This window comes from Canis aureus, chromosome 11 (genome assembly GCF_053574225.1).
Source record: "Canis aureus isolate CA01 chromosome 11, VMU_Caureus_v.1.0, whole genome shotgun sequence".
Classification (NCBI taxonomy): Eukaryota; Metazoa; Chordata; class Mammalia; order Carnivora; family Canidae; genus Canis; species Canis aureus.
In genome coordinates this window covers 62,911,506-62,938,885 of record NC_135621.1, presented here as the reverse complement: position 1 = coordinate 62,938,885, position 27,380 = coordinate 62,911,506, and the positions used below count along the sequence as shown (strand labels likewise).

Below are 27,380 nucleotides of genomic sequence, written 5' to 3'. Positions count from 1 at the left end.
GATATCATGAACCAGTGGTTTTCAAGCTGCTTTTCTTCGGAGCTCTAGGTATCTGCTTCCATCTGGTCTGCTTCATTATTATATGATTTTATAGAGTGTTTTTGTGTAAAACTTTGTTTAAAAAATGAAAATAAAGTTCCAGTATTAAAAAAGAGCTTACAAATCACTGGGATAGAGGTTCCCTAACGTCCCTTTTAGCTACAAAAGCCTGTAATTTTGCCATTCTGGGAATTATTATGACCCCTATTCCCTGATTCTCAGACCACTGTGGTCACTTAATTCCCAACTTGATCATCAGAGCCAAAGAGAACAAATTGTCCAAGTAATTAATTGCCTCCCATATGTGTAAGTGCCAGCTTTCAGCATGTGGCCTGGCCCTTCCCTTTATGGACAACGGCAGGCTCGAGGTCCATATGACAATATTTTCTATGGCAGGCTTCAGATCTAATTTTTAAATGGGACCTGAGACCCCTCACACTTCTCAAGAGAAGTGAAGGAGATTAGCAGATCAGAGAGTGTCCATTTTTAACTAAGGTGTTGTAGAGCATGTGTGCCCCTCCTTAAACTAAAGACATTAAAGGAGAAGACTATGTGACTGCTGCAAATCCTCTCAGTCTCTTTGTATGAAATCCTAATTGATTGCTCTTTTGCTGTAGAAATCTTAATAAATCAACTGGAGAGAAATTCACGTTTCAAGTGAAGAGTACTGGAGTAGTGACTGGGTGTTGCCATAGGGCCCAGCCCCTACCCCGTGGAAGGTATCACAATGAATCATTATTTCCCTCTTTACCTCCCTTCGCTGTAAAGTCCTGTAGCTGTTCTTCCAAGGGATTCACTGTAGGCTGTGATCAAAGCCCTTTTGCTGCTACGTCAGTTCCAGGTGAGCCTCCCCACTGTAGCTTTAGGTTCAAGATTGTTCTATTGAAGACTCCTCATCCAGAGTAGGTACACAGGGACTTAGGAGAGGCTGAAACCCCTCGACTGGATGCTTTTTCTTGAGCCTGGTAATTTCTAACCCATTGTGATAAAAAGAAATTAAAGTGCTACCAAGGCCAGAGAGGACACATAGCCCTAATTTTCACAAGCTTCTGAAATGATCTTTTTGAGTATTGATCCCACCAAGCACAAGCTCCTCATCTGTGTTCTATGAATTGTTGCAAAGCTGATAGGAGAGATTTGTGTTTGCAGTGAAGAAGGAAGCTCTTCTATGCTTACTGGTCAAGCAGATCAATCTGCACCCATTAAAAAGGTCTCATTTTCCAACAGTAGGGTAAAAATTTTTGCCAGCAGGCTCAGATAACTGAATGATTCAAGCAAACAGTGTTTTGGTTGTTGGAGAGTTTTGACAGGTACTACATGTGGTTATGGAATCTTTTTTAAGATTTTATTTATTTATTTGAGAGAGAGCATGAACGAGAGAGAGAGAAAGAGATAAAGAGAGAGAGAGCGCATAGGCAGAGGGGAGGGACAGAAGCAGACTGAGTGGGGAGCCCGATGTGGGGCTCAATCTCTGGACCCTGGGATCATGACCTGAGCTGAAAGCACTTAACCGACTGTGCCATGCAGACACCCCTGGTTATGGATTTCTAATGCTTTAAAATTCAGTACTTAATTTTTAAAACAATTGATTTGTGGAACATATATATTATTGTCAGTTCTTGGGAGTTACAGATGTCTATCTAGGGACATATAAATAAGGACAAAAAGAATTCCTCCTGAGGATCAAACTGTAAAGTCGACATCTCTTGGGTCGGAACACAGATTTAGTGAAATCTCTTTACAGTGATAGAATGACTTTCATGTTCAGAAGTACTTGGCTGCAAGCTGAGTCACTATTGTGACAAATATACACAAATAGAATGTTTACCAGAGGAGGGACTAATCAGATATAAAAGTAGAAAAAGAGGAGGATCCCCATAGTAAATGCTGGCTTCTCTAAGTACCATTGAAGGGAGAGAGAACCTCAGCCTGGCAGTGCCATGCTGTGGTCAAGATGGCTATGTCAGGTGGTGCCATCAAACACTCCAACCATACAACAGATTCTCCTTGTTCTGATTGACTTAAACTTCTGATGAGAGTCCACTATATTATGAGGCTCTGGCCTTGCACAGAAAACTACCTGGGCAGCCAGACCCAAGGATTTTGATCTAAATGAGATTAACATTTCTCTTGATAAGTAAATAAACGAACACAGGTTTTATACATCAGCCTCTTGAGCTTGACTTGCATGAGTCTCCTTGGCTTTCATGAGAGAGGCTGTTCTTGGTGTGCTGACAAGTCCGTTTCCAAGGGGCCTCAGGCTGACCAGACCCTAATTAACCATGGATGCAGTTGCCTTGTGTCCATCAGGGTAAATGCTCCAACAAAAATGCTGCCCTGTGAGTCCCTGGCTAACAGCTTGCTGGGCCCTCTCAGGTTGGCACACCCTCTATACATCTGCCCTGGGGGACCCTTTCTGCTAATTGGAATAATGTACAAGTGCTTGGCAAAGTAGGTGCACACTCTGGTAGATAAGTCAGGTCTCTGTGACTCACCTTTCTTCTGTTTTACCACTGTAGACAAAGGAACTGCTGCTTCCTCATGTCAGTAGTTTAACATCTTCAGCTTCATTACTTGTCATGCCTAGGCCTTTAATATTGACTCCAGACTTGGGTTAAGCCTTGGTTTTGTTTGTTTGTTTGTTTTGTTTTGTTTTCCTTTTCTTCATTTAAGAGTTTTATTGAGGTTTGATTGGCAAACAATAACAGCATGTTTAAAGTATGTGAATTAATAGATTTTGGTAATACTGATATAACCAAGAAACCATCACCACAACCAAGATAAGGAACACATCTCTCATCCTCAAAAGTTCCTTTGTGCCCTTTGGGAATCTCCCCTTACCTTGCTCCTGGGCAACCACTGATGGGCTTTTCCCAAGCCTTATAATTTAAATCAGGCTCTTGTAGTATATTTTTGTGTTGGTAACTAAGTACCTCTTATTACCATCACTGCAACAAAGCTTTGACAGCTTTTTGGAGATCCATGTCTCTATTTCACTTTAAGAATTCCCTATTAATGAAAACTGTCTCATCCAGACTGTGTGCTATAGTTTGCTGCTAGAATAATTGTATTTCACCTATGTTCTGGGCTCTCTACCTGTTCACTCTTCTGCATCCCTCACACCAGCCCTCTACCAGTTAGTTTCCTACCTTTGTTGGCTACCAAGCTCTGTATGGCAAATCACTTTGCACTACCACTGCTCCATTGTCAGTCCTTGATGAAGTCTGGTGTCTACTGGCTGCATTTTCCCCCTTGCCTGCTCTTTGAAATGCTCCTAAAAGTTACCTGAAGCCATTGGACTAACCAGACGTTAGCTTTTAGTCATTCTGGAATGAATCTATCCCATCATCAGTTGACCCTAGAATTGCCAAGAAAATGTTTATCCCTAAAACTAAAACTTTCTTTATTCAGAAAGTTCCTTGGAATCACAGGGTACTCAGTTGCTCCATTGTGAATGTCATTGGCTGCGGTGGGATAAATTGACTTACTGCTTAGTAGAGAATTCTGGGTGATAGCAAAAAGGATAAATTGTGATAGTAACTAGCCAGCTGATGAGAAGAGTCAGGAGAAGAAGGTCATTGCAAGAACTGTGGAGCTGTTTTCAGGAGTGTCACCATGACTTTTTATAAAGTTAGTCTTCAAATTCTGAAAATTTTCTTATAGCTAGAGAAACCCAAAGGGCAGGCGGTAGTTAGCTCCTCTACCTCTGCCTCAACCAGAATCAGAGAGAGAAATTAAATAATAAGAGATTTAATCCAGTTCTCTAACATTTATTGAGCTACCACCGTGGCCAGACACAGAGTTACTTGGTGGTGAGATTTAACTGACCTTGACCATTTTTGCTGTTGTGTTGCCTACAGCTTAGTAGATGGGAAGGAAAAGTTCCTGTTCTAATATCAGAACATCTTTGGCAACTCTTCCTTCTTATAACAGTTATTTATGGACCCTGTGTGTTTAGGGGGCCTTTCATGCCTTAGCTAATCTCCCAGACTCAACCTCCGGGAGAGTGCTGGGAGAAGAATGATCACTGCTTGATCATTCTAGTTCCAGCCACACTTCTGGAACTTTGATGCTTGCCTCAATGGTGGCTGTAAGTCTGTTCTAGGTAAGCTACTTAGCTTATTAGGTTCTGGAATAATGGTGGGAAACATTCTGCTGTGGAGGACTGGAAATAGCTGTGGCCCATCTATATATATCACCCACTGAATCTTGGATTTGTATGCCCAAATTGCTGTTTGTACTTACATGAAATCATGCTGTTTATTCCTGAACACTTCTATAGGAGTCAATGGATTTTTGATCCTTGATTTTTTTTTTTTTTTAAGAAATGACCTTTCAGAGGTAGGGCCAAGGGTCCAGCCAATAGGGCAACTCAGGTACTCCTATCTAGAGGGTCTCCTACCTTTGAGGGAAAAGCGCGATATATAGAAAGAAATGTCCCTATTCACGTAGATATCTTCATGGCCATGGTGTGTAGCTAGTTAGTGACTTTAGTCACTATTTATTAGTACACTCATTGATAATTCTGGTTACTGGCATACCTGGATACTTGAGCTGTCTCAGAATTCTTAATACAGTCCTCAAACACAGTTGCTTTAAATTGATATATGTCATAAGCACATTATATATATATATATATATATATATATATATATATATATATGTAAGAAAAGAAGGTCTAGAGACTTGGAAAATGATTGAGAACATCAATTTTAGAGTATGGTAACAATACGTGATACATATCTACCTGAGACACCCCATGCATGAAGTCCTTATAAGGCCAGTTCACTTAAAATAAATAAGTCATGGGGTTGTAATATACAATATGGTGTCCATAATTAATGACGCTGTTGAAGAATAGTATAGGATATCTGAAAGTTGCTAAAAGAATAGATATTAAGAGTTCTCATCACAAGAAAAATATGTTTGTAACTATGTACGTACGTTAACTAGATTTTTTGCAGTGATCATACAGGTATTTGATCATTATGTTGTATACCTGAAATTAATGTAATGTATGTCAGTTATACCTCAATAATAATGGTAATAAAAGGTCACTTAGCTTTGCACAGAGTAAATCTCTGTAATCTAGTAAATTATAAAATTCTTAGTCTGAGGCTCCACTTAACACCTTTTTGTGAAGAAGTTGATATTGTATGTCTGTGGATTTGTGTGTTATGTGCACAGTTTTTAGTTTTGTTGTGGTGGTCTGGTTTTTTGTGGAGGTGAGTGGAGACTATAAAAGAAAGAAAAAAGTTATTATTAGTACAAATCCTCCCCACAGCTGTAATGGTGAGGCAGTAGTATGGTCATTATATACAAGCATATGAATTTGGATCTCTTTAATCTTTCATGGCATTAAATTACTTCTCTTCCTTTAGGTTCTTCCCTTAAGCAGAATTTTAGGAAGACTGAATGAGAGTGAAACTTTGGGAAACATTATATTAGCATCTCCTCCTTAGAATATGAAATAAATCTAAAAAATGATATAATAATCTGCACAAATGCACTTCGGCATCAATCTTTAGGTTGTTTCATTCATTCACTCATTCAGCACCTGACTAGTCACTGTTGAGCACCAGACACTGTGACAGTGAGGTACGTAAAGGTGAATTTGACAAAGTCTCTTTCTTCCTACAGTGTAGGTTGATAACAAACCAGATTTCTGAAACATTGGACACCCGGCACAGAACTTATCCCATAGGCTAGGTTCAGTAAGTGTTTACTGACAAAAGTCATTGTTTCCCAAAGTGTACTCTGTGGAACACTAGCCTGGAGGTGCCCTGGGAAAACAACCATAAATAAAGAGATTCCTGGTCAAAATGTTTGGAAAATAATAGCTATTACCTTTCTCTCTTGAGGATTCGCAAAGCACAGTTATATATTTAAAGCTCTGAGAAATCTTACTGAATTTTGTTTAATCCAGCATTTCCAAAGCTCATTTAATTGGGGTGCCCTTCTTTAAAGTAAACTTAATAACCTCCGTGGAACATATGTTAGGGAATACAGGGTAAATGAAAGTGAAAATCAATGTCAGAAAGACCTCTAATGGTTTAAACAAGCTGTGGAAGCCTTCAGTTCTTCCCCCAACTGTATGACTGAAGCCCCATCCCTTAGAGGCCTCATTATTGTATATTTTTGACTTAGTGCAGAAGAAAAATTTTGACCTGGTAGCATTAGTAATATTGGATATATATACATATGCACATAAATATATATACACACATACACACATAGTTTATTACACACACACACACGTATATGTATAGTTTATAAAGGAAAACATCACTAGAGAAAAGCATAGCAGTCTTTAAAATTGCCCACTTGTACCCCCAGTTGTAGTTCTATTGGAATCACACTTCAAGCAAATTCTAGGTACATTTCCATCCCAAGTCACCTGGACAATTTTTATATTATTAACCACATGAGTAGAATTTAATGGGAGCAGCTCAAATAAAACCTGCCCTCACACTACCTTTGATTGTCAGTTTCCATTTCCTGAATGGCATTGATGGGAGTTCTACTCAGAATCCTTCCGAAATCTTTGAGGAATCCTTCAACATTTAAGAAATATAAATCAAGGTTAATTGAAGAAAAATGAGAGAAAGTGTGTTTTTATGTGGCTCTGATAAATCTGTGGCTAGGCAGTAATTGCAAAACAATACGTAGGTGAAAAATAGAAGCTGACAACTCAAAGTAGCAAATGCTGATTGTATGGAATTACATTATTGCACAGGATCACTTTGCTCCCTGTCCCTGTTCCCATGCTTCCTTGGGAAAAGCTTGGAAAGCAGGTGCATATTTCTATATCCATTATCTTAGTTATATCGGTGGGTCAGTGAACAGGACCTTTAGTTCTGGATCCCAAGTTGACTTTATTCCTTTAGCAGTGTGACTTGAGTTTCTCTCAGCACTCGTTTCCGACTCCGTGAGATTTCTCCCCTTTTTTTTTTCCTCCCAAACCCTTTCCTTCTGGATATTGTTGCCACTGTCAAATGGGAAATACACAGAAATAGGAGATTAAAAATGTAAATTTTATAAACAGAAATCAAAGGTCCTAAATCCTTAGCAAAGAAAAGCCAACATAAGTAAGAACATTAAAAAACATACATAAATAGTGCTTCCAGGCTGAATATGTTAAATAATTCAACAGTTAAGTCATAAGCGTTCTTAAACTTAAGTATAAAAATGCCCTTGACAATATTTCACAGCCGTGCATTTCTTTAAAATATTTAGCATTCTCATTAAAGAGAATGACTTTAGTTTATATATTAGTTACACTCCTGCTTGTTAATATGAAGGAATTTAGGAGCAAAAAGCATTCTTATGTGTATAAGCAAAAGGCAATTTACATACAAAGTTGGACAACTATTCACTTTTTATTTATTTCTGGATCATCAGCATCTACATATAGCTATACAGCATTTAAACAAATTTGTTCCTTAATGTGCAATATTAATATTCTCTGCCCCAAAGTGCCATTTGCTGATGCCATTGTGAAGACAGGTTCCTTCAAAGCTACACGGAAGTCCCTGCTTTAGAAAGACTTAATGAACCTTACATTTTTTGGAATACTGCACAGTGTAATGCCTATTACATATTCATTGCTAGAATGGAAGATTTCCTTTAACTCTGAGCTTCCTGGTCTAGTTCTCTGTAAAACATTGTCAAAAGTCACCAGAGACTTTCGTGGAAAATTGTGACTCTTGATAGCAGGATGTAATGGGGAGGTTTAGAGTAGAGAAGCCAGGAGTCTATCGCCCCACAGGGAGACGTTTTGACAGACAAATGGATGGATAATACAATTTTTGACATAATGGGATGAAAAAGTTTATGCCAGAAAGAACTGAATTAAAGTTATTACTTTAAAAGAAAGTCTGAAGTTTGAAATCATCAGAATTTCCAATGTGTGCTTCATTGTCCTGCTGATATGCAGAAGAGATTTTAAAACAGAGGTGCTGTCAGCGGATTTAGAGAGTCACTAACAAGGCCACCGTAAAATTTTAGTTACCTCTTTGGAAATATCCACAATAATAAACACAGCGTTTCCTTCTTTCTCTCCCATTCCTTTCTTTCTCTCCCATTTTTAATAAAGGAAACGTAACATTGTTCTTTTATGTTCCTACTTTCTCATTCCAGAAAGCAGAATGATCATTTTCAGAGGTTCAGGATATAGTGCAGGGGGACAGGGGAATGGAAGCCACCACGTTACAGACTTGTACCTCTGTCGAAAAGTGCTTCATGATGGAATGACAGGCTTGGAAATCGGCAGTAACAGCTGGGCAGCAGGCCTCCCTTGCTGTGGCCAGGGCTGACTGGCCTCTCCGCCACCACCAGGCACCAGCGTCAGATCCAGCCACTCGCTCTGCACACCCCACCTCATCTACTCAACTCTAAGTCTTCAGAAGCAAAACGCTAGCTTCATTCTCCTAACATTCTCCATTTTATTTTGGACCTTTAAAAAAAAAATCACATAATCTCATAATTGGTTTCCACTATACTTTATCTCGTTCGCATTTCAATTAGTTCATACAGTCATATTGCCAAGCACGATATCTGTGCCTACCCCTATTTACTTCTCTTATTACTTTGTATGATTGTATACATTTAGTGTCCACCTCCCTTCCTGGGTGATTCCGTGAGGGTCACCATGTGTCTTCTTGTCGTGATGCCTCAGTGTTTACCACGCTGGGATTAGGAGACCTATACTCTCAGGGTCACGCAAGTGGGTGCCTCTTTAATTTTGCACCCCGGGTGACTCGTTTGCATCACCTGACTCGCCTGACTCTTGGCCCTGTTGCTAGAACGATGCCTGGCACATAATAAGAACTCCGTACACACTTGGCAAGGGTCAAAGTGCCCCTCTAGATGAGTAAAATTTAAGGCAAATTCTCTATTGTTGGAATAGACAGCCTAATAAAATTATTTCCTCACCTTTAACATTTTTGAAGGTCAATGATTAATACTATATTGTATCTACCAAAGATTGGTGTCACATAGTTACACAGGAAAAGGAAACCTCGAGACTATGAGGTAAATACCTTGAGAAGATATTTCTCAAACAGTGCTAAGCATTGGCCGCTCCTGGGACTTAGCTGGTAGGACTCTTACAAAGCTTGTTTTTAAATAGTGCTAAGTAATGGTTTAAAGAATAGTGTAATTCATTAAAATTAAATATATGGAATTATGAACATCAAAAGAAAAAAGTAAAGGAAAAGTAAAGGGGGAAAAAGGAAAGGATGGAAAATAAAACAACAGAGGCAAGAGAAAAAACTCTGGTGTCTTGAATGAATTCACTACCCTCTTTCCACTGAACTCATGAACTGGCTTATGTGTATGAAGAGATAATCCAGTGGCGTGCATGTGGGCAAGAGAGAGCCTGACCGTTCAGCGACTAGAAAGCACTATTGTAGACTTCCAGTGCCTTCCCTTAATGCGGAAGGGGAGAAAAATGCCGACCCTGGAAAGCTAACACAATTTAAAATAATATGTAACAAAAACATGTTAGTGTGCTGACATTTGACTTTTTTTTTTTAACATGACTTTGCTAAAACAACAGCAACCAAAAAATCCCAAAACTCAACATGTGCTTTGGAGAACTAAATTCTAGACTCTAGTTTTTCAATTTTAGATCACCTGTCAGCTCTAATTCTTTGGCCCTAAAGGGATGTCAGTTTTTATTATAACAGTGATTTTTAAGAAAAAAAGTTTTATTAGAGTCAGAAACACTTGCTTAGAAATAAGGTGATGATGATGATGCTAATAATGATAAACATCCAATAAATTTCTATGGTGTTTTATAAAATACATTCTCCAGTTTTTTCCCATTTGATTCTTTAGGAATACCATGGCATGCAGGTATGGGACTATTCCATATATCAAAAAGGAAGCTGAGGTTCACAGAAACCTAGCAATATAGCTGAGATGAGCCAGTGAGTGCATGTACAGCACCACTGAGATCTCAGCCACGGGGAAAGAACATGTTCTCACTGGATTTTCAAGCAGTCATGTATGACCAATGAGAAGCATAATAACCCACAAAGGTCAGACCCAAAGTAGCCTCTTAATTTCTTTGGAGACTAGGTTAGGTTCAGTATATAGACATTAGGTTGTCAATATACAGAGCTATATAGGAATTGGTTCCTTGGCACCTCTTTACTTTGGTAATCCTGAGAAGCTTAAATTTTGTCCTAAAGGGGTATTTGGAATCCTGAAAATGCTACAGTATCACCTTGTTTAGAAATAGCACTACTTCAGATGGCAGGCAACATCTGCGTGTTGTGTTCTAGGAAGCTTACTAGAATGAAGTCTATTGTATTATAGTCGGTGGCTCATCAGAGGCACACGCTGAGAACCCACATTAAGAGAGGCACCAGAGTGACCCAGCTCCGTAGAAAGACAGTGAATCCGAATAAGATTCACCCTGGAGAACCAAATCTGAACGGTCAAGGTCGCTGTGCCCTGTGGTGAACTTCCTGTGAAATCTGTTCTACCCTTCTAACTGTTGAGAAGCACAACACTCCCTCCATGGTAACCCCTACAGTCCCAAGTCTTTTTCATTCTGGTAGGTTTTAATTATCTAATTTCTCAGACTTGGAGCCTTACTATGAAGTTAGATGATGATGTTTGGTTGAAAGTAGCGCCTAGGATTAAACTCACTTTGTGAGTACCATAAAAACATCCCTGAGTGGCTCAGTGGGCAAACTGAGTGTTCTTCCTCAATCCCTGGGAAAGGCCAAGGAGTAAGTGCCCATTTGTTCTCTGGATGCATCAGTCCTGCTCTACAGGGTGGGGCAGGGCCAAAAATTGTTCGTGAGAAATAGTGATATCCAGATGCCAGCTGGGCTCTGCCACAATGTGTCTATGAGGTCTCACCTTCCTTGTGCCTCAGTTTCTATCAGTAAATGGGAATATAGGAATTACGGGCTCTCTAAGATCCTGGGCCATTCTACTGTTCTGACAACCCCCTCCCATGCCCACCATACTACCTGAGCTGTTTTTATTTATAGCAATTCTGACACCAAATGTGGGAGGTTTCCACACCAACAGGCAATTCTCCAATGTTTCTGCACCAACTGGATGTCCAATAATTCAATTCAGTTCTCATACTATCTGTGGTTAACACAGACCCCACAAGTTAAGGGCTTAGCCCCCCAGATTGTCCTTATTCCTGCCATTCTGATGCCAATCCCAAGTTCTGTTATTTCTGGCCGACTGGCTATAAATTTAAAAGTTCCCATGACCCACTCCCCTCTCAGGTTCAGGAATTACCTAGAATGACTCCCAGAACTTAGGAAAGTGCTTTGCTTGCTGTTACTGGTTTATTATAAAGAAACAGGAACAGCCAAGTGGAAGAGATGCATAGGGCAAAGTGTGGGAGGCAAGGTTTGTGGAGCTTCCATTCTCTCTCTCAGGGTGTGCAATTCTCCTGGCACCTCAGTGTGCCTACCAACCCAGAAGCTCTCCAGATCCCACCATCTAGGGGCTTTATGTAGGTCGCATTTCCTAGGCACGCTTGATTAAATCACTGGCCACTGGTGATTAACTCCATCTTCAGCTTCTCTCTCCTCCCCAAAGGTTGAGAGGTAGGGCTGAAAGGATCTGTCTTTCTGGTGATCAGCTCTCATCTTGAAGCTTTTTTGGAGCACCTCACCAAGAGTCATCTCACTGGCATATTAAAGACACATTTATCACTCCAGAGATCCCAAGGGTTTTAGGAGCTGTGTGCAAGGAACCACCTAAGACAAAAGCCACATATTTACTTTTTATTATACTACACTGCCCATTGAAGAACATTTCCTCCTCGGAGTCTCAGATTTTTATCTTCCACATCCTGTGTTTTTTGAATGCCTTTCATTTCAGCTAAATATCCCTGTCCTCTTACTGAGTGTCCTATAGTTCAGCACTGCATGTCTTTGGTCCCCATTGTCAGAGGGAGGACCATGGGGTACATTTCTCCATTCCTTGACTCAACAGCTTCAGTATTCCCCATGTCTATTAGACTGGCTTTTAAAGGGCTAGGACATGCCAATAGGAAATATGAAAAAGAGCAATGAATAATGGGAGTCAGCTCTACTGTGATTGCTAGAGGCATCATCATCCTCATACGGTGGATAGCAAGTGACACTCAGCCAGGCACTACCGGATAAGTCTTTGAAAAGCCATTATCTTCTGCATTCTAGGGGCATAGACACTTGGTAATGGCATAGGTAACACATATAGGGAAAACACAGAGACCACGGTAATCGCAGAAACATCAACTAATCAAGGCACAGTGGGAAGAGTACCAAGCATTGGTGCTCAGGCACCGACTGTACTGGGCATGAGTACGGCAAGTGGGTTTGCAGAAGGGCAGACATTTAGGTACTACTGTGAAACGACAGGTGCAGCGTGGTGGGGGAACGCCCAAAGCCCTCTGTGCCCTAACCACCTGTCCCTGTCCTCCTTGCCTTCTGTGTCCTCTTACTGCACTGACACCTCCCTCTTCCTGGCAGTTTCTCTCCCCTTGATTTCTATAAAACATGGCACTATCATGATTTTCCTGGCTCTCTTTCAAGCATTGTATTATAGGCGTTTTTTTAAAAATGTTGATATATATTCTTTGCAATTATGATAGGTAAATGGCTGAACAATATTCTATCATGTGGATACATCGTAAGTTACTTAAGCATTCCTGTAGGTAGATATTTAGATCAGTTACGTTTTTACTCTTGTAATTACTCCTTCAACAGGTGAACAGATCAGTGAATATGCACATTTCTGAAAATGTCCCCTGCTGTGCAGAGACCTGCACCTGTTTACCTGGCAGCCAGTCATACATAAGAACCATTCCAGCACCTCTGTAACTTCTGTTTATATCATTTTTTTTATTTTATTTTTTTATTTTTTTTTTGTTTATATCATTTGTCAGTGATTCTTGCTCCCATTCATCCCTCAAATTTTTAACCTCAGTCTTCTTTCTTTACTGTAATTCTCCTCTAAATGGACTCTCAAGACCTCAGAAACACCTCAGCTGACAGCTCTAGAACAGACACCTATTTCTGATTACTCATTACTTCTGATTACTCTGATTACTCATTACTGATTACTGATTTCTCATTACTCAACCATCCAATCAGTCATCCATCCATCCATCCATCGATCCATGCATCAGTTATGGGGCCTTCTACCTTCTCCATTTATGCACTGTTTTCCTGGAGAAACAGTGATGAAGACATGGCTTCTGTCCATAACAGTAGATTAATAGAGATGGGGAAAAAGATAGACAAATACTTGATTAAGTACAATTTATACAAGGTGGATGCATATGCCTAGTTGGGGTGCCCAGCTTGATGGACAAAGTGAGAGGATGTTAGAGACAGTCTCCCCAGAGCCGGTGGCATCCACACTGAATTCTGAAGGATGTGTGAGTGTTAGCCAAGCAAAGGAGGATAACAGAGAGTGTTCTAGTCAAAGAAGTAGGAAGAGAAAAGGAAGGAAGAGAGAGAAGAAGGCATATTTGGGGGACTGCAAGCAGATCGGTAAGCTATACTGGTGTGTGTGTGTGTGCGTGTGTATGTGTGTGTGTGTACTTTATGTGTGTGTGTAAAAAGCCAGTGTAACCTCAAAAAGAACAAGACCACAGGATGTCTTGTTCATCACACTGAAGTTAAACTTTCCTCTGAAGGGAGTGGGAAGCCACTGGAGGATTTGGAGCAGGAGGGTACCGTGGCCGGGTTTGTTTTGAGGAAGACTGCTTTGTGTGCAGCCGAGCAGAGCAGAGGCAGGGAGAGAATTTTTGTACGTGATGGAAGAGGTGGTGAGTGCTGGAGCTAGGTGACGGTGAGGATGTAGAAAAGAGAGGAAATATAAAAGCTATTAAAAAGGTAGATTGAAGAAGAATTTATTGATTATGTAGGAAGGCCAGGCATTGGAGAAGGATGAACAGGAGGCATTGATGACTTCCAGGTGTTCAGGTAACTAACCTTTGTACTCCTTCAGCATAGATTGGACTACCTGGTATCACCCAAGGAGACTTAGTCAACCATGAGAATGGGAGGTCAAGGACAAAACCCTAAAATTGCTAATGTGTACATGGCAGTTCTTCCTCATGAAGGGTGCTGAGTTCACAAGGGCTCAACCACTACAAGCTTCCATCTTTAATTCAAGGCTCTTCAACTGTACGTACAACTGCAGTGCTCTCACGTTAGCTAATACCATGACAATTGCTAAAATTCTTGATATTCGTGTGTACCAGTAATGGTGTACAGTAGGTTTTATTACTGTTTTATTAAGGAAAATTAGAGAGGCTAAGTTAGTTTCTGAAGTTTACACAGCTAGTAAGTGGCAGAGTCAAAATCTCTTCCAGGTCAGTCTGATATCAAAGTCTGGCTCCTTCGATTGTACTACTGCCTTTGTCTGACACCTCAACATGGCTGCTCTGACATGTCTTGCTAATTCTTTTTTTTTTTTTTTTTTTTTAGATTTTATTTATTTATTCATGAGAGACACACAGAGACAGGCAGAGACATAGGCAGAGGGAGAAGCAGGTTCCCTCCAGGGAGCCTGACGTGGGACTTGATCCCAGGACCCTGGGATCACAACCTGAGCTGAAGGCAGACGCTCAACTGCTGAGCCCCCCTGGTGCCCCCCATCATGCTAGTTCTTACACATAATGCTCCTCTATTTCGTTTCCATCACTTCACAGTCCAGACTTCCTCTAGGGAGTCACAACATTCCTCAAAGTCATTCTCTCTGGCTCACTTCATCCTCCATTTTGCATCTCCCCCAGTACTTTTTAAAATATCGTTTGCATTTTATTCTTTCTGGTTTAGCTTTTGGAGCAACTCCACCAGAATATACTGAATGCCAGTCATGTGCCAGACATGACAATGGGCACTTTCTAATATGTCGCACTGTGACTGAGACCTTGTAGATGTATGCTGTTCTTGGGTGAAGTAATGCAATACTGAGATTGGAACTTGGATCTATCAGACTCCAAAATCTGTGCTTGGAGGAAGAGAGAGAGAAAGAAAGGGAAAAAAGGAAGGAGGAAAAGAGAGAAACAAGAACACAGGGATAAAAATGTAAAAGAAACATTTTAATGCAGGTTGTCAGTTTTGGAGGCAGAGAACTGGACTGGCCATGGGTCTGAAGAAGGCCGTCTGGCAAACACAGACCAGAGGTGGTTGTAGAAGCTCACATTTTCCTTCATTGGTTCGAGGCAGGAAATGCTCTTCACGAATGTGACTTGTTCTAGAGCATATCGCAAACCTTAAAAAATCGTGGGAAGAGAAATATCATGGATGATAAAATCCACGTAACCAATGGGTAGCCAACCTTTCTCGGAGGTGCTACAATTGAGGCTTCATTGATGCAGTACACACAGCGGAACATCTGATAATAGCAAATGAGCTGGGAAACCCAACAGTCACTTGGCTCTACTATATAAATATATAAAGGAATCAAAGTTAACAACTTATATAATAATACCAAATAAGATAATGTCAGATGTGGGAACTGATTTACTCCAATGTCCTAGCTTTGGGGGGCTGCTGGGATCTTTGCCGCACTGTTATATTCACATGGTTGTTCACTTTTACGGAACTAAATGTTCTATGCTTTCTTTCCCTGACATTGGGTTTCTTGCTGGAACAAGTGGCACCTCTTGTCTGTGTATATAGACTTAGGAAGCCATGCTTAGCAAAATTTCTTATATGGGGCCAGATAATAAATATTGTGGGCTTTTAAGGCCATGTAGTCTCTGTTGCAGCACCTCAATCCGACCACTGTAGCGTGAAAGCAGCTGCAGATAAAACATAATGAGTGTGTCTGTGTTCCAATAAAACTTTATTTGTGGGCACTGAAATTTGAATTTAATAAAAACTTTCATGTGTCAATAAATAGAATTCTTTTGATTTTTAAAGCCATTTAAAAATATGATAACTCTTCTTAGCTTGCGGCTGGATGGAAACAGGCAATGGACTGGATTAGGCCTATGGCCCATAGTTTGCTGACCCCTGTGTGGCAGCACAGAAATCTGAGGGTGGTTAGATTTTCCTGTGTTCATAGGACAGCTTTCCAGAAGGAAGTGGTTAGCTAACTCTATTAGTGCCTCTGAGCTTCAACTATTAATTGATATTATTTCTTAATTCTCAGCTATATTTTAAGGTATGAACCTAAGGAATTTTAAAGTCATTATGTGGGTGAGGGACTGTTAAAAATAAATCCTTCAGGTTTAGAAGTGGTGAAAAGGGAATAGAAGGTGTTAGCAAATCCAGGATTTTCCAGGCAAATGGTTCAGAAAGCATCGGGGTGGGCGGCAACTTGCTGCTAAAGGTCATTGGTACCACTTTGCGTCTTCTCTTTATGTACTTTATGCCTCTCATAAAATAAAGTTGAAGCAGTTTAATTTAACAGTCTAATTAGTAATGGATTTTTCATTTTATATTTTTGACTATGCAGTACAGAGGTCTGGATGTGACTAGGGCCAAGAAAGGATGTGTGTGTGTATTAAATTGGGCCTTTCTGACAGCAGACTAAATGGAAATGATCTGTTTCTGTTTGGTTGCCAAAGAATTGGTGGGTGTGGGGAGATCTAATTGTTCATTTTCTCCAAATAACAGGCCCAGGGATCGGGATACCCTTTGCACCTCACTTCAACCCTCATACAATTCTTTCCTTCTATTGTGTGTGGTCAGTGGAAGGAGGAAAGCCCCTGTGTTGTAGGCAGTATTGAGGCATGGAAGGGGCCAAGTTTAGAAGTCTTCACAAACATTTGTTCTTCTCTATTACAGTGGTCTCTGTGGGCTGAGTGTGAGCTCCCTTCCTTCTCTTTGTTTTTCGCTCTCTCACATTTTTGAAATGGAGGGAAAACAGCCTTCCCCAACAGATCTTGAAATTCAACACCTTGGGATTCATGTTATTTAATGGGTTCTACACCTCTGAGCCAGAGCATGAAGGGCTAGGGCAAAGATGAAGATGTGAGTTAAGACCCGGTCTTGCAACCTTACCAAGAGTTGAGAGAGCCACCACTCTCGGGAGTTGTGTAAACCTCCGCACGCGTCTTCATTTGAAAAGGCAAAGGATGGACAAGAGGCTGTGGGACAGTGTTGGAGTTGTGCTTTTCCTGGATAAGACAGAGAAGTGGCTACTTTTAAATTTGACTTTGTGATTTAATCTCTGTAAAATCATTTAATCCTCTTGCCCCCCTGTAAGTGATCAGCCCAAAACAGCAACCAGTATCCCCATAGCCATAATATTCACTTGAGACCATATGGATTTTCAAAGCTGAAAAATAGGTGTGCTTTTTTTGTTTAATGAACAATCCCATCAAAACACAGATTAAGTCCCTAATCCATCAAAAAAAATCCTTAAAAATGTCCATAATCCCATTCATGCTATAGACAAATCTGCCCATTTGGGGGAAATCTCTAATTTATTTAAAGAATAAGATGCCTGTAATTTTCTGAGCTGTGTTTTGTAAGACAGCTGTAATAGACACCTAGCTTGCAACATTTTGAGAAAGACAAAAAAAACATATCTTCTTTGCAAAACAAGTTGTGTCCCAGCGATGTACATTCAACTTAGATTTTGAGATACAATACTTCTCATTCTAAGCCGTGGCACTTCCCGTGAACACAGTGCAGCAGAGCGTGTACAGAGCTCTGCCTCCACCGGCCCTACTTCCAGTGTCTGGGTTTGGGAATAGAGGGCCTCTGGTCTACAGGTCTGAGGCAGTGCAGTTCACATGTTCTTTAAGTGCCACTAATGCTACAGCTTTAAGGTGGGCTTGAGGGGTTCCCTGGGACTATTGCACCCTAGTAGCCCAGAGCCAGGGATGAATACAGGAGGGCCAATTTGCTAATTACTCTGCCTCCTGGTGCTCTCCTGACCTGTTCCAGTGCTGGAATAAACTAGGCTAAAAGGATATTTTCCCAAAAAGGGGTGGAAAAATCATTTATGTAAACTGGGCATTGGCTCCATAGAGCTGATGTTCTTCTTGAGGATGAAAGAACCAGGAAGTGAGAGGTAGGCAGGGAGGTGGAACTGGCCCCGAAGGTGAGGGGTGTGGGTGGGGTGCAGTGCAGGGGAAAGATCCATTCTTCCAGATAATGTGAATTGGATCTGTAAATGGCAGAAAGGAAGACTTGAGATGGCTTTACCCACTTTGGCTGATTCATTTATTTAAGCTTGGGTGAAACCTTAGCTGTGTTCTTTTGGTCATTTATATCCATAGTACCAGGCACCTCCCATAAATAAGCCTAGTTTACAGTAGCTTTTGCTCTGCTGCGTGCTCATGTGATTGAAAAACTGCAAGACTTAGGCACCAATATCCAGGAGAGGATGTTTTCAGAGGGAAACAGAGGGAGAGAGAGACTGAGACATTGAAGTGGTTGCATCCTTGCGTCCCCTTTGGGTTGGGGGGAATGGTGTTGCAGCCAAAAGAGAAACAAAGGCTGGCACAGAGAAAGCGGGTTCACTGAGAGACTAACCCTTGTTTACTCAGGGAAGGTACAGAACAAGCACAAAAAGGAGTGTAAGGGACCACTGGCACCTGTTATCGGTCATTAACAAACGACCATGTACTGCTAATCTGTGATCATAAAAAGGCCATCTGCTAATGCTCAAAGGTCATTAAGATGCCAGCCGTGTTTACTCTGTTCCCATTGGTTGGGCCAGTCATTTCTAAGAAAAAAGGAGCTTCAATGGTTATTGTGATGGTGCCTGCTAATGCCGCTCTAGTTATGGGTCCGTCAGTGTTTCCATTATAAGCCCCTACTCTCATCGGATTTAAAACACAGCCACAAAAATCACAGGTTAACTAGAGTATGCATGTATGTGTATATGTATGTCCTTTTTATTTTCACAGAGGGGAAAATTTGAAGTGCATCAGCTTGACTCTATTCATGTTCAAAGATACTCATTAAAAAGGAAAGGTGATTTCTTCATTTCGGGTCGTCTTTTATTTAACCCGACTGATGGGCCTATTTTGTATAATAGCCTTCCCACAATCCCGTGAGAAAATAATCATCTTTCCAAAGAAGAATCATCATCCCAACTTGATGGCGACCTTGGCTCTTCCATGCTGTTGAGAGAATTGGATTCTGTGTGGGTTGACCAAAGACTGGATTAGTATTGGGAACGTACCTTAGAAAGGGCACGTACTGAATTAGAGCTTACCTCCCCTTTTGCCTGCTTCTTTTGTCCCCAGAAGTTATCAGATGAGTTACCCAACTGATATTGCTTCTCTAACCCTTCAAGTGGATTTGTGCATGTAGTTCTCTCTGAAGAGGAGAGTGGAAGTTATTTTTTCTTTCTTTTTTTTCCTCCCAAGATAACAGTGAATTCATAGAAACGTCTCAGGAATGATAGAACATGTTGAATGTTCAAAGTGCTAATAACATTAGAGCAGTTACCTAGAGCTAAACAGTCTCATCCTAACATATGTACACACCTCTAGGTGTGAGATGGAGGTCTAGAACTTTTAGGAACTGTTCTTTTTTTTCTTATATATTTTCTTATCTCCTCTTTCAGGATTCTCCTGGAAAAGGAAAGGTAGAAAACAAAGCTCCGTGTGTAAACCAATTGACCAAAGGACTCGCAAACAAGTTATGTAATTTTAAAATTCTATCCCCAGTCTGTTCATTGCAGCTGTTAAGGAAGGTGGCTCTTATCAGTGGGTGGCCTGGCAGTCCATATGTTCTACTACCTGGCCACAGCAGGTGGGAAAGACAGAGCCCACTTCTAAAATACGAATGTTAGCAATACTCTGCGTGTGTGTGTGTGTGCGTGCGTGCATGTGTGCATATTTGGGGGTAAAACAAGCAAGGGTGGTCAGACCTTCACGGTTGTATCAACATAGACCTGTATGAGTAAGTGTGATTTTCAAAAACCCAGGCAGTTGGGATTTTTGTTGTTGTTGTTGTTTTGTTTTATTTTTTGTTTCTTTGTTTTTTGTTTTCTGAGATTCTTTAGTGATGGAGGCCAAGACTGTTGTTCAGATTTTTTTCCCCTTCATTTCTGATAGCACCACCATTTCTCATCATACCCTTGCCTTTCATCTCTGCCAATTAACTAAGTAGCCAGAGCCTTGTTTTGAAAGTTCGGAGTAGTTAGTAAGCTCTTTTTTTTCCGAGCCAAGCCAACGTGTCCTCTGGAGGCCTCTGAATGAGGGGTCTGTCCACTGCCCCCACCCCTGTCTGCCTGTTAGTGCAGGCCTGGGCTTAATCTTTTTGCTTTCAACGAGTTGCAAGGGGGGTGGGAGTTATAGAGCAGGGGGTGGGGTGGTGACCGCAGGTGGCTGAAGAAAGAGGTCTTGTTCTCATGATGCTAAATGGCTGGTTAGCACTGCTTTTACTGTGAAATTCAGCTTCTGTCACTTCGTGGTTAATTGCTTTATTATTCTCAGATCCAGATTGGACCTGATTTAGTTCTGTCAGGAGCCATGACTCCTCCTGGCATTTGGCCAGGATCCTTTCGATCCTTTGATCTGAGGTTTTAGAATCACATTAGCGTTCAGATTGCGGCAGGAGGCATGGGGCTTTTGCTGCTGCTTTCTGCTTAGAAGTGCACAGGTTTGCTCAGTAGGCGCATGGAGTGTGACTTTGACGTGGGCAGGGGATTGACGATTGGGGTCTGATCCCTAACTCAGTTTCTCCTTCCTGGTCTTTGGCTTTATGGATTAATTTGCTTTCCTCTTTCCCTCCAGGCCCAAAGGGCGATGGGAGCAGGCACATGGACTTGCGTCTCGGGCAGGTTTATTTTCAGCCATCTCAAAGTTGAACCCTGGGTGAGGTTTTGCTCTCCTCTCTTGCCAGAGCTTTTCTCCATCAGCTGGCTGTCCTTAATGTGAAACAAGTCAACAGGTAGTTAAAATGACCTCCCCCATAATTGCAAGCAGAGGCTGGCCGGCCCCCATCAGTTGTTCTGGGCCACAGACGCCAGGCTGAAGACGTCGAGTAGCCCACGGGCTGCGTGTTAGTGCGCCTGGTGAGGGCGAGGAGCAGGAGCCGCTCAGGCCTGGGCTTTTTAATAGGCAGGGCTGTAAATGTCGGCCAGGCCCAAGTCACAGATGCACCACAGAGCTCTTTCAAGCCCTTATTCCAATGCTCCACTTGTAACTATTTTTAACCTTATTAAAAAGGAGCGAAATGCTTCAGCTTCACAAGCGCATACTAGAGTCTTGCAGTAAATTTCTTTGGTTTATAACTCCACCTTTGATTCAGAGGGCCAGCGGGCATGAGAACTTGGATAAACATAAATCTCCAGATCTGCTCCAGGGAACCATATGCAGTTAGGGATGTGCTAGAGACCGGCCCTGGGGCTCCAGCTGGAGCAGAGGGGAAGGAGAGGCTCCCCTCTTTGGATTTTCAGGCAGCTCAATCTTCAATTCAATCTTGCAAAGACAGAATTTGTGGCATTTGTGTAATAGAAACACAGACAAAAGTCAGAAGCATGCACCCAGGCAGGTGATGTCTGATAAATTGAGCTGCACGTGACCAGTTTCCCAGCACAAGGTCAGCGGGCCGGTGGAAGCCAACTGCTGGTGTAGGAGGCAGAACTGGGGCTGGCATTACAGGACCGAGGGATTTTTGTCTCCTTTTTTTTTTTTTTTTCCACTTCTTACATGGCAGCTCCTCTTCTATCAGTGGCAGGGGCTAAAATCTAATTTAGAATTTCTTCTGCACTTTCTAGTTCAGAAAGTCTTTGCTAACTTTTGAAAGAAGGACTTTTTGGGGCCAGGCATAATCTTGGTCCCAGGTACCTGCGTGGGTCTCTTTGTCATGATTCGAAACAGAAAGGGACTCTTGCCCAGGATAGTGCTTTGGGGTCAGGTGCCCATTTATGTGAAGAAGCCCACATTGGACTGAATTTCAGAGAGTCAACAAGAAGGCCTGGGAGGAGCCGACATGATAACAGAAGTTTCTGGTTTAAAATTTTATAGCGATCATTGTGCAGTGTCTGTTATGTGTACTGCGCAAGAATCGAAGGAGCATTGCCTGGGACAAGTAAGACAAGATCTCTGTCCTCTAAGAGCTTGTCATTTTATTAGAGATGCCACATCCAGTTACAGATCTGTACGGGATGTACATGACTAGAGAGTTAACACCACTGGAGGTCGGAAAAGAAAGTATTTATGGTGCCAGGACAGGTCAAGAGAGGCTGATGAGAGCAAGCGTAATAGATTCTCAGGTACTGCTAAGTGTCGACTGTAATGAACATCCGGCATTTTTAACTGTTGATGATTACTTCTCTCCACTCACTTTCTGGCAACAAAATTCTCTTTACTGTGGGAAAATTTCCCTCCACATGGTTGATTCAACTGGGCTTCCCCACTTCCCGCTCCCCACCACCGCACACAGGGTTGTGCACGTGCCTGAGGCCTGGCGAGTCAGAATAGCTCACTGCTTTGGCTATGTTGATTGGTTCAGAGAGGGCCCCTGACTCCATCTGGCCAATCATAATCCTCCTGAAACTCTCTTGAGAGAGCTGGAGGGAAGACTTGTTCTTTCCACTGGGCTTGCCAGGCTGGGAATGTGTGAGCGAGGGGCTGCTAGCAGCTCTTCTGACACAGTGTGAAGAGAGCCAGTTTGAGCTGAACGTAGATAAGCAGAGCTAAGTAAGAGATGGCAAGAGAAACAGACATCTTTTGGTGACATCATCTGAACTTCTGTATCTAGCTGTGTCTGAAGCCAGTTATGTGGGCCGCTAATTTCTTTTATCTTTCCTACCTTGAGTCGGGTCCTATAACTTATAACTGAAAGAATTTGACTAATATGGGATGCTGGCGGGGGGAAGCTGATACAGAAATGTTTCATGGAAGCAGGATACTTGTTTCTGTGTTGGTGCTGGTGGTTCCTAAACGGTGTAAATAACTTCACCCAAAACAAAACAACAACAGAATGTGTCACCCTGGCCAACTCTTTTTCTCTTGAAGATGAGCTCCACGGCGGTGTGTAGAATTAAGGCAAGATGAAATGCTTTTGGAGTCCTTAATGGCCCAAGGAAATCATTTTTAGAAATATATTTATCAGGTTGAGTTGCTACTCATACCTCCCCAACTTTCTCCAGAAACCTCACTTATCACCGTATATCCTGCCAAGAACACTCTTTGAAACATGATACTTTGACCATAACATTCACTTCAATATTTATTGAACTCTGTGAGTGAGTTACTGTGCTCAGTTTGGGGGATACACTGAGGAACAAGATAGACATGGGCTCTGTTCTCAACTTATGGACTCAAAAAATAGTATAAACTGGTATTATTTAATGAGAAGATAGTTTTCCAATGGCTATATATTTATTAAACGTTCGGTGTCGAGGATCTCTCTCTCAAGACATTGTTTATCTGGGCCTCAGGAAATACCTGTCTCACAGTTTGAATATTAGAGATCCCTAACTCCTTCTTAGAGCTTGTCAGCTAGTTTCCCTGTGCTTTATGTCATAATCCATTGGTCTTGATTTCTTTAAGGGTTAAATTTATAAAGAACTGGGCCATTTCTATCAACTTGCTTTGTGCCATGCCAACCAACTAAAGGGCTATGCTGAATTTAAAAGGGAAAAAAACATTAAAAAGAAGGAAAAATAATATTGTGCCAACCTCAGCTGAGTTGAGTATAATATCTTTGTGTTTCCTCTATAACATCCTCCTCACTTTGTCTTGGCCTGGGATGTCAATAATTATAGCATTGGTAGGTGTATATTTATGCCTCTCAGTAGTGATACACTAATGGTAGCAAAATAGGATAGCTCAGAGAAAAAATAATGGAGGTTATAGACACTGGTATGCCTCTTCTCTCATCTGCAAGAGTAATTGAATCAGACTTAGGTTCAAACCCTGGCTGTTTCACTTAGTAGCTATATTTCTTGGGTCACATTGCTTAATTACTCTGAACTTCAGATTCCTCACTGATAAAATGAGGCTAGTAAAAAATGATACTATCTACCTTGGAGGTGAGGATTAAGTGAAATAAGGCATAAAAAGTGCTTAGCAAAATTCTGGCATATAAAAGACAAAGGATGCTAAAATCAGCATGTGAACGAACGTATGGTGAAAAATAAAGATATTTACCATCTCAACGTACTTACCATCTCCCCAAGATACATATAAATTACAAAGAGAAAAATAGAATTTATACTGGAGAAACTGGACAAATACTTTTATCAAGTGATCAGAGTAGCATCATTAATAATGATGTTTATGATCTAATAATAATTGGGCAAATCAAAATCATGTGCCTTCTCATATGATGCACTGAGAAGGACACAATACTGTATTTATGATATTCTTGCCAAAAATCCATAACCTGAATCTAATTATTTTGAAGCATCAGACAAACCCAAATTGGGAGACAGTAAAAATAAATAAATATTTTTCGACAATATCAAGGTCATGAAAGACAAAAGTCTGATCGAGAAACTGTCTAAATGTAATGTGTGATCCAAGATGGGATACTGGACCAGAAAAAAAAAGGGTGGGGGGAGATGCCAATGGGATATTTGGCAAAATTTGAATATCATCTTTAGACTTGATTATAACATTGTTTCAGTGCTAATTTCCTGATTTGGGTAGTTGTATGATGGTTATGTAAGATGTTAATAGTTGAGGAATCTGGGTGAAGGGTGTGTATAAATTCATGCCAATTTTATAACATTTGGGAATCAAATTATTTCAAAATGAAACAAAATGCATGTAGTAGGCATTCAATAAATCATGTTGTGACTGAGGGGATCTTCCTGAATCCAGGCCAGTCATTTAGATGAGGTTGGCAGCTTGGCGTGCTGTATCTGTGGGACCTCTGGGAGGTCTAGCAGCTCTGTGAGGGTTTTATACATTTGCAAGGACATTCCTGGGCTGGTTTCTGTCTGCCTCTCTCCCTATGGCATGTCCTCCATCTCCACAGTTTCTTGGGAAAGAAGTTTGAGACAAGCTGGAAGCTACTCTCTGACGGTTTTTAGAAATTGGGCTCTTCGAGGTCAGTGTGATTGCCCAGTTGAAACAGATCACTCAGAGCTCTCTGTTTCGTTCAGCCATTAATTCTCTCTGGAACCTACCATCATGCGCTTGCTTGTTGGGCCTTGCCCCTCAGTCGTTGGCAACAGGAAGCATAAGGATGGACTCATAAAATGGCTTAAGCGTCCACATCTGACAGTCACATTATCAATGTCATGCGTGACCTAGAAGAAAACTTAGAAAAGGTGACTAAAGGCACCAGAGGGGCGTCATACGAGGATGTATAGAGTTCTAGAAGGACGCTTGGTTCCGGAAAAACCAAACCGGAGGGAGGTTTTGATCTGTAAAATGCATAAGATCATGGAATGTAAACATGTGTTCTTCACCATCCATGACAGCAGGGCTGGCTGCTTGTCGAAATGTAAAAGGCCCAGTTCTGGGAAAAGAAGAGGAAAAGCGATCGCACAAAGTAAACAAAACCCATGTGAGCCTTGTCATCAAGTAATAAGTCTGACAGTGATGAGGTTCGTGAAGGGTTTGCATTAGCTTGCAAGTGATAGGTCTCAGAGACCAAGGAAACTGTGGAGAGCGGAGCCGCCAGCCCGGGCCCAGGCGCATCCTCCACCCGAGCCTCCCTTATGTCCCTGATAGCATCGCATCCCAAACTCTTACGTTTCCTCCTCTTAATCTTGCTCGTTCGCTCGTGGCCCCTTGAACACAGGCTGCTCCGTAAGAGTGGAGCAGTGGCGATGATCTCACAAGGAATGTTGTGAGGTTAACAAATACAATTTGTAATGTGCACTGCAAATATCAAGTGCCATAAAAATGCTAATGAATGATAATGTGCGTCCACTGGTTAGCGGCCCGGCGCAACAGGCCAAGGATAACAGAAAGAGAGACTGCCTTTTGAACACACAAAGTGCTATCCTATTCATCTGGCCTCACGCCTGCCACCATGGGAGACTCTGGCTCGGCCCTCATTATTCACCCAAACAACTTCCTTTCCTTCTCTGTCTGGGTCTGCAGGCCGCTTTCTGAGCAAAGAAAGATTCCCTGAAACCTTTTGGCGCCATCAACAACAACAGCGGCAAGAAAAGTTTGGCTTGAAAAATTCATTCATGGAATGAAAAAATACAATGGAAATCTATCATTATGGATGTTTTGGGGAGAAGGAGAAAAAAGACCTGGGCTTTGTTTTGCATTTTGGTAAGAAATGATGTATAGCTACCTAGTAAAAACAGTTTTATTAAAAAGATCTTCTCGCCCTGAATTCAAAATACGAATTGTGCCCTCTTATCATCCAGTCACTTTAGAATGAAAGTTGAAAATGCTGATACTGTGGAACGAGCCCTTGGTATTCTATCTCACAGCTGATATATTTGTCTAATACTTTGGGTTTTGAAGGCCCATTACTCAGGACCCGTGTGCAGGGCTGTTCATTTTAATCCTTTTCTGCGTACTGAGAACAGGAATGCTAGGAAGAACTTGTAGATAAGATTACATTCCCTCTTCTGGGTGTCGGTAGGGGGCAGGGTATAAGCCAGATAGCGAGACAAATGGAGTTGTCATCACCCTAAGGAAAGGGTTCTGACCTCAGATTTGTGGGGCTTTTGTTTAGGGAAACCCTGCTAAGAAGTAGGGTTCTATGTCGTTTAGAACATTCCTTCTTGTAGAGTGGGAAATTTTAAGAGCCCAGCCAAGTGTGCAGATAATCATAAGGGGGAGTTCAGGGGCTTGGAGAACCTTAGTTTAGCAAAAGAACAGGTATAGAATTTCATTATGTCTCTTCTGCCCTAGTGAAAGGAACCGCTGTTTCGACCGAAGCGGCATATCGAGGACCAGTCAGGAAGCTTGGGCTGTCCTGTGCTGTGAAATATAAGGGGGATCCTGGAGCTTTTACTCCGTGGTGCTTTCTGGGCTCCATGAATGGTTCAAAGGGAGTGTGGCTGAGGGACCCAGAGTAAGCTGTTTAACAGGGCTAATACTCTGGTTTACACAAAGCCATCCAGCAATTATACAGATGCTTGACAGTGTTATCATCATTATTTATTTTGCTATAAGCTAGATTTATAGCATTTGTAATGCTAAGCATAAGAAACATTAATAGCTTTACTAATTATATCACGACTTTACAGATATACATAGCGATAAAAATGCCAAGTAAAGTGAACTAGTAAAACATTTTTAAGAGAATTTTAAAATCAGTTGCTGATTGACGATGTCTTTGGTGAGTCCTGGGGTTTGAATGGAGAGGAAGACGGCCTTCTCTGTAGATCTAAATCTTGCTCTCCTGCCAATTCATAATAAATTGAAAGTGATTCTGCTTTAACCTGACCATAACCAACTGAACCGTGTATTTGAATAAGGAGCCCACAGAACGTACCTGGTTTGGGATCAGAGCTAA

At 41.5% G+C, this 27,380-nt stretch overlaps 1 long non-coding RNA gene across 34 annotated transcripts in view; it reads left to right on the top strand.

The window, feature by feature from the left end:
• Nucleotides 1–27,380, top strand: part of LOC144324199 (uncharacterized) — a 584,277-nt gene that overhangs the window by 409,688 nt on the left and 147,209 nt on the right. For 14 of the 34 annotated variants that reach the window (XR_013389667.1, XR_013389673.1, XR_013389659.1 and 11 more), the window contains one exon: nt 8,179–9,769. The exons of 4 other annotated variants lie outside the window; for them this stretch is intronic. This is a non-coding gene — a long non-coding RNA (uncharacterized LOC144324199). Of the gene's footprint in view, nt 1–656; nt 759–8,178; nt 9,774–27,380 lie in introns of those variants that run through there. 16 more of the 34 variants (XR_013389657.1, XR_013389676.1, XR_013389662.1 and 13 more) reach the window with 9 other exon arrangements.